Below are 7,705 nucleotides of genomic sequence, written 5' to 3' on the forward strand. Positions count from 1 at the left end.
TAATTGACAACCATTACATAAATTATCAAAAATAAAAATTTTAAATCTTAATGTCTCCTTAAGTACACTCACCTATATTCTTCTCAAAAAAAAAAAAAAAAAAAAAAATACTCACCTATATAATAATTAATAACAATATACATAATATAAATATACACTTGACTACAATCAATTATGTTGTATAATTATAACCAAAATCCTTTTATATCTCAAAAAATCTTCCCCCATTATATATACTAGCGTTTAACCCGCGCAATGCGCGGGATCATTTTATAGTTTAGGCTCGCCTTTACATCACTCACACCATAAAACTCCTTTGATAGGTTTGACCTTTGTGTTGCATGTAAGACACGCAAAATTAATACCCCATTTGTTGTTATCATTAACAATCTTGGCTTTGCATGTCACCAATTAATTTGATCTATCTGTGATAAAATTGTATATATGTTAACATTATGCTATTCTTTTTTATTTATTTAACAGATTAACAGCTTTCCTAATACTTGAACAACTTGGACTTCAAAAAAGGAAAAATGTAAGACCAAGCACAATAGATTAATAGGTTTCCTAATATTTAGTTTTCCAAAAGTTGGCAATCTCTCGTAATGGTTTTGGTTTGCATTTTGATTTTCTCAACTCCAAATATTTGCCTTGTTCATGGCCTTTAGTTGTTATTTGTATAATATAAACCTAAAAGGTCAACAATCAAGCTCAATACTTAAAATTAGGACTTAGATTCATTACTTGAAATTAGAAGCTTTTTAATGTAGCACCTATAAAAATGCATACTCAGCATTCTCAATTTTCATCAATCTTGTATTCCCAAAATAAGGCTGCACTAAACAGTGCGGCAATCTAACATAGACAAATGAATTACAATCTACAATTATAACTGAATTCAAAATTAGAATCACATATATTACAAAACTTAAATTCATGTTGATATAAGAATCTTAGGATGCTTAGATTACAAAACCATAGCCTAAATATAGAAATTTAAATCTCTCATAATCTGAAATAAAACAGAAAACTAAGTAAATAAGAAAAGGGTATAAGGAATAGAACTTGGTGCATAATTCTTAAACATTTTTTATGCATCCAAGTCTTCTATTTTAGCAACTATTTTTCTATTATGTAAGAAAGTTATCCATCCAATCCTTTAGGAGGTCCTTTTGGCATAATTTCCTTTGTGACTTTTGAAATGTCAAAGTTGATGTAGAGCTTTGTTTGAAATGTCAAAGTTGATGTAGAGCTTTGTTGCCCATGTGAATGACAGTCAATAGTTACCTACAAATTTTTTTAATCAATTAGGCATTAACATTTGTCATGTTTTCATTTAAAGTATATGAGAATAATATCTAATAATATTTAAAAGAAACACCCAGACGATCAAATAGTTAAACTTAGAGGTGAGAAAAACATAACTTTCATTTCACAAAAATGATATAACTCTCATGCTCAACACATATTGCAAAGATCAAAACCACATCTATATTTCATGCTCAACTGACAAAACACAAAGTAGCAAGGCACAGATTAATTAAGTTTAAATATAACTTAAGAAACCAAAATGCTCTAAAACAGAAAATGTAGTGAGCTCAAGTATAAGCGAAATATGGTTTTCACTTATGCTTTACCCAAGGATTTCTATGGGTAATAGTGATCTGTGCAATTATTCTCTTTGGACTATGATATATCTACTCCCTTTAATTTAATTTAACTTGGCATGATGTTTCTATGGATAATAGTGATCTATGCAACATCTAGCGGAGCTGGTTTTTGGTTTGCACAACATGTGAAACCAAAAAATGACATCTCTTAACCATTAGAACAGAGATTGCAAACTATTTTTCATGTTGCATCAAATGCTGTAGCCTTACTTCCTACTTTTAAAGTCCTACAATAGAAGGTAAGATCCAATTCATGTCTAGTGGAATTTCAAGTGCATTGTATCATGCGTGTGATCTGTAACTGGTGTTCACTATTCTTAGTGAAAATGCAAAGAGGGCAGTCCATATAATTGCAGCCATTATTTTCGATTGCTCAAAAAAAAAAAAAAAAGCATAGCAATTTTAAATTGCAGTAGAGAAAGATGAAAGAAATACTGCAAACGAAGCCTAAGAAAACGTTGAAAATATGGGTTGAATTGTAAAAGGTAATGCAGCAGTTCAGTGAAAATTTAAATATGAAAATGAAGGTTTGGACCATGACTAATCAAACCTTGATTCTCCATTTGTTAGTGGTTCATGTACAGCCCAGAATTCAGATAGCTACAAAATCTATCAATAATTAAAATTATTTTAGTAATAGGAAGGGGTAAAAATAAGTTGGTTCCAAAAAATAATTAGTGGAGTACAGAGCAAAAAATGATGATATAAATACCAAGAAGTGTTTTGCTAGCAAACAAAGAAACCACATCAAGTGTCAAATTCACTTTTTGGAAACTGGAAAAAAACGAATGAAATGTTATTGTCCTAAAAACACTAATGAAATGGTAAAATTAACAAATAAAATAGTAAATATATTGAAGTGGGTGATAGCTAGTGGCTAGAACACGTGAGCCACACGTGGAGTTGGAGCAATCCAGCAAATTGTAACGTGAAAAAAGAAACCTTCGACTTAGAGATTCATAAGTAAAAAACTGTAAAAGGGACAAAGAAGTAAGGACGAAGAAGAAGAAGAAAAAGAAGAAGAAGGGAAGAAAAACCAGACTAAATAGTGAGTGTAGATGCCATATACTAAGGAGTCAGAGAGAGAGACCAAGAAATGGGTCTCCTTTCATGGTCAACTCCAACTCTCCAATGTAAGTTTGCTCAAAAAAAAATTTTATATACATCCTAGTTTTTTTGAATGCCCATTTAATATAAGAAAATTCTTCCTAAGTCCAGCAAAAACCAATGTGGCTTGATCCAAGTTGGGGGAGAAAAGGAACTCTTGTGTTAGAGCTGTGAAATTATAGAACATAACAAAAAACTTTCATTATAATCTAACTTTGTCAATAATATTGGTTAGTAAGGTGGGTCTGAGGATCTGAATTATAACACATGAAATCAAGTCAAACAAAGAAATTAAATTAACTTGCATTGTGTACATAACTAATAAAAAATTCGTCTCTTCCCTCAAAAAAAAAAAAAAAACTAATAAAAAATTCAAACAGAACAACAAATCATGCATAGTCCTAAAACACAGAACAAAGGATAAGGATTTTCCTAGACTCAAACATGCATGTGGTATAAACTTAGAGTAAGCATTTAGCAAATAAGAAGCAGCACAATTTAACCCCCCACCCCACTCATATTTTATATGATAATGATATAAATCATATAATAGGTAGTACATTCAAAACAGGATTGGCAGGGTGAAAATTCATCAGTTATAGATGTCTCATTCAAACACGGTTTCTTCATGTGGGTTTGGCAGCAACAAAAAAAGGAAACCATTTAGGCAATAAACATAAAGATAAAAGAAGTAAAAAAAAAAAAAGTAGGAAAACTATGAACATTAATCTCATGAGCTATTCCTTTCTGTAGATACCATGGTACTATAACCTAATATACACTATACAAATCACATGCATGAACTAATTAAAATATCGCTTGTCAATCCCTAGCAAATATAGGAAAAACCATGGGACTGCAGTATCATTCTTAATGAACAAAACATGCAACCCACATGATTTTTTTTAAACTGTGATGAGAATTTGTAAAGAATAAAACATGTTAGCCACGCGAGTTCTTCAACACCACATTATCTTAAAAGCGAAGTTTTAAATTTGAGTCAATTGATGTTTTATAAAAACAAATACCCTAAACAAAATTAAATCTAACACAAATACCCAAAATAAAATAAATCTCTTAAAGCAACTATTTGATTCTAACCAAAAGACTTTAGTTCAAACGGATTCCAACCCAAATTCTAGACTTTAAAGCCGAATTTGTTATTTTTATTTAAAAGCTTTACCTGCCAATGGGTGGGAATACTCTGTTTCCTCTTTCTCGCTGTCCATCTCTTCGTCTTTGTGCGTGACTTACAGTTACCAACTTTCTCTTAATGTTGATTCTAAATGTTTCGGTTTCTTTATATGTAAACAGCAAAAGGTTGTCAGTCATAAGGTTTAAGCACAAACAATCAAAGCAAAATAATCAAAATACCTTAATCTCAGCCAAATACGTATAGCAAAAACAATCCCAAGCCTAAATAATATTTAACGCCAATTTCTTTCTCAAAAAGTAAAAAATGTTTTACAAAATCGAAACTTGCTGATAGCAAGTCAGCGAGAGACCGGATGAATCATGATTGTGGAAGGCCAGAATGGCGGTAATGGCAGTCCTCAAATGTTTCTCTCTCTGCCTTATGATCTCTATCAATCGCTGTTTTTGGAATCTAAATATCTACCAAAACATTCAAAAACCTAAAATCAAAATTAAAAGTAGGATTGGATTCTAACCCAAAATATAAATCCAACAAAAGAAAATTTGGGGAATCCTTCTTGACCTTTCAGTTTCAGTCGAATCTCCACTGCGCCGCAAACTTTTTTTTTTGTCTCCTTCCCTTTCTCTGTATCGCTACGAACTCTGCTTGGTTCCTCTATCTTCGTATCCCTTAATCAAAACCAAATCTGACCCAAAATACCAATCTAAATCATAATTAACACCCAATTGATTCTCCAAATAAAAACTCAAAACCCTAAATTTTTAAATTTAAAACAGAACTTACCAGTAGTGATTCCGATGGTTGGGTAGCGAGTGGAGGCTTACGGTGATGGCAGAAAATCTAACAGGAAGTGAGAGACATCTTTTCATTCTTGATTGCAAACTGCAGTTTTTGATCTCTCGATCTCTCTCTCCTTCTCCGTTCTCTGCCTCTCTATTTTTCTGTCTCACTTTTCTCTCGGTCTCTCTTTCTCCTTTCTCCGTGTAGCAATCTTTCTTTTTTTTTTTTTTTTTCAAGCGGTTAGTTTTCTTTTATACCAAGAGCGCTCCAAACAGTATTTAACGTAATGAAAAAATTATAATTTTTTACTCTTAAACGGTATTATAGGGATACCAAACAATATAATATATCGCTTTTTAAAGTTACACATGTCTGAATTTTAAGTGGGGACTTTTCCTATTTGTCATTACCTCCTTAATTCTAGGAACTCATTTTCTCTCAGCTTCTGCAATTATATATATATATAGATAAAATAGTACAGTTTTTTAGTTAAAAATCAAACGAGTACTATTGAACCTATTTAATTAAAAAAAAAAAAATCATTAGCAATTGTGACCAAGTGGGCGGCTGAAGATACAAGATAATGACATATCCTATTCACTTTCGACCACAAATTTCAAACTTGCTTAGTGAAACACATAGGCAGATGTATAATAAGACAAGGTAAAAGTAGGAAAATTAAAAAGTGAAATAAAAAAAATAAGAAGAAGAAGGAGAAGTGGAAGAGGAGACAAACGAAGAAGAAGCAGCAGCAACAGTACTGTCTTAATGTTTGGCACAACCCGTAAAAATGACAGTTTTTTAAGGGTTAGGTTTGGCCTTAGTGGGTTTAGGTCATAAATGGATCGAACCAAAGGTGACATGATAAAAAACATGTTATAAGTGGGTCAACTCGCGTAACTTATAATAGACACGTGTGCTACGTTAATTTATTTTTGTCAACCCCAAACAACTCATTTAACAAAACTTGTTTAACTCGTATAACAAATGAATATTCATTTTATTTTCTATTTGTCAAATACATTTTATATCCATTATATATTTTGGACTTATAAAGAAAAGTGAGTAATTATAAAAACTTATAAGTGAAATAATTGTAAATTGAAACTTTATAAATTCTAGATCTCTAAGCTCTACTATGTTATTTTGAATTTGCGTTGAAATATATGAACTTTTTTTTGGTGTGTAAAGAACTTATATCTAGATAAATACCGTATTTTGTTGAATTATGTAATTTTGAATGTGGGTTGAAGACTGGAAGTATATGCACTACATTTGGAATGTAAAGAATTTATTTCTATATGAGTGTTATATTTAATATTAAGCGGGTTGAAATGGGTTATGTCACATTCATTTCAACCCAACATGACCCATTTATTAAGCGTATCAAGTAGGTCGGGTCATGTTAACCTATCTTATTAGCAAGTTAGGTTAGATTAGAGGGGTCATGACATGATTATTAAGTAGGTTGGGTTCGAGTTGAGCTATTTAGTTGAATACTCCTACCTCGGTACAAAACGAACATGACATACTAACCAGAATTGAGTAAAATTACAATGTTTTATGAAAGCCTCAACTACTTCTTCTCTTTTTCTTAATTTCTTCTTCTTCTCTCAATTCTCCCATTTCTAAAAAATTTACAAAACAATCATCTTCTTTCTAAAAATTTTAAAAATAAGTCAAGATTTTTGTTTTGAGCTGGCACCTATTTACCAGCCAGAATTCGATATGCACACTAGTAAAGAAGGTTCATCCTTTATCTGTATTAATTCTTATTCAATAGGCATCACTAGGGGAGTGAAGTAGGTAAATTTTTGCCTTTGATCTAGGAGGTTCCTCTTTTTTTCTGTTGCATGCCCAGTGCTTCATACTTCCTATTTCCTGTTGGGGTCGTGACTAGTCCCTTTGTCTTCTTTTCTTTTGCTCGTCACTCCTTTAGCGGCCACTGTGTCCTCCACATTCTTATACTTTTGGGCCTTATGGAGTAATTCTGCCACTATTTTTGGCCGATTTTTGGTGATTGAGAAAAAGAAATCTCCTAGTAGCAATCTCGCTTGGAAGGTTGTCAAGATGACCTAATCTTTTGCTTCATCCACTTGTAGTAGCTCTTTATTGAAACACGTCATGTATTGTCTCAATGACTCTCTCTCTGCTTGGCAGATGTTGAGAAGATGTCCAGTTGGCTTCTTGTATCATTGTCCTCTAATAAAGTGATGAACAAAACCCTTGTTGAGCTACTCGAAGTTTGCAATGTACATGAGGGTAGTTTGCCAAACCAAAGCCAGGCTACGCCTTTCAGCATTGTTGGGAAGGCCCTGCACATTACTTCTTCCGGGATCATTTGCAAAAGTATCAAAGTTTTGAACAACTTGATGTGATCCAAGGGATCTCTTAAACTGTCAAATGACTCCAATTGGGGAAGGTGCAACTTTGGTGGGCGATTCAATACTTCAGTGGTGAATGGTTAGTTCATCCTTCGAATCATTTTGTCCATGTTATCCACAGCTCTGTCCTTCACTGCATTTCGGAGCTCGTCCATCTCCCTCCTTATATTTAGAGCTTGCTCTCCATCTTGGACGAGTTTTCTTCTGATGCCCTCGCCCTCCTATTGATTTGGCTATTTGATTCTTCCTCATTATTGTTTCCTTCAATTCTCTAACATTCTTCTTCATTCAGATTCTCAGCAATCCACTGTCGTTCCTCGTTTTTAGATTTAGCGACTCTCTGTGGCTCTTCATTTTGGCGAGTCAATTCCTCCACACTGGCTACGAGGGCTTGAATCTGTTGTACAGCTTGTTCGGAATCCATCTTGTATTACGAGGTTCTCTTTTGTCACTTGGGAAAGATGGCTTGAATGATTAGCATCCCCACAGATGGCACTAAACTGATGATACAAAAAATCAATAGTTGAGCTCCTCATTTCAGTAGATGGACGTCATTGGGTTGGTCATGTCTTCAATGTAAACTTGCAATAAAACTTGAAAAGTGAGTT

At 33.0% G+C, this 7,705-nt stretch overlaps 1 long non-coding RNA gene across 7 annotated transcripts; it reads right to left on the reverse strand.

Moving 5' to 3' along the window:
- Positions 1–1,139: 1,139 nt before the first annotated feature.
- LOC115992606 lies at positions 1,140–4,905 on the reverse strand. 7 transcript variants are annotated; one of them, XR_004092573.1, is made up of 4 exons: positions 4,717–4,905; positions 4,495–4,618; positions 3,961–4,383; positions 1,140–1,287 (listed from the first exon to the last, which is right to left on the reverse strand). It is a non-coding gene; the product is annotated as an uncharacterized LOC115992606 (long non-coding RNA). The 7 variants fall into 7 exon arrangements; XR_004092570.1 differs by having other exon boundaries at positions 3,961–4,391; XR_004092571.1 differs by having other exon boundaries at positions 3,961–4,411.
- Between the last annotated feature and the right edge of the window lie 2,800 nt (positions 4,906–7,705).

This window comes from Quercus lobata, chromosome 5 (genome assembly GCF_001633185.2).
Source record: "Quercus lobata isolate SW786 chromosome 5, ValleyOak3.0 Primary Assembly, whole genome shotgun sequence".
Classification (NCBI taxonomy): Eukaryota; Viridiplantae; Streptophyta; class Magnoliopsida; order Fagales; family Fagaceae; genus Quercus; species Quercus lobata.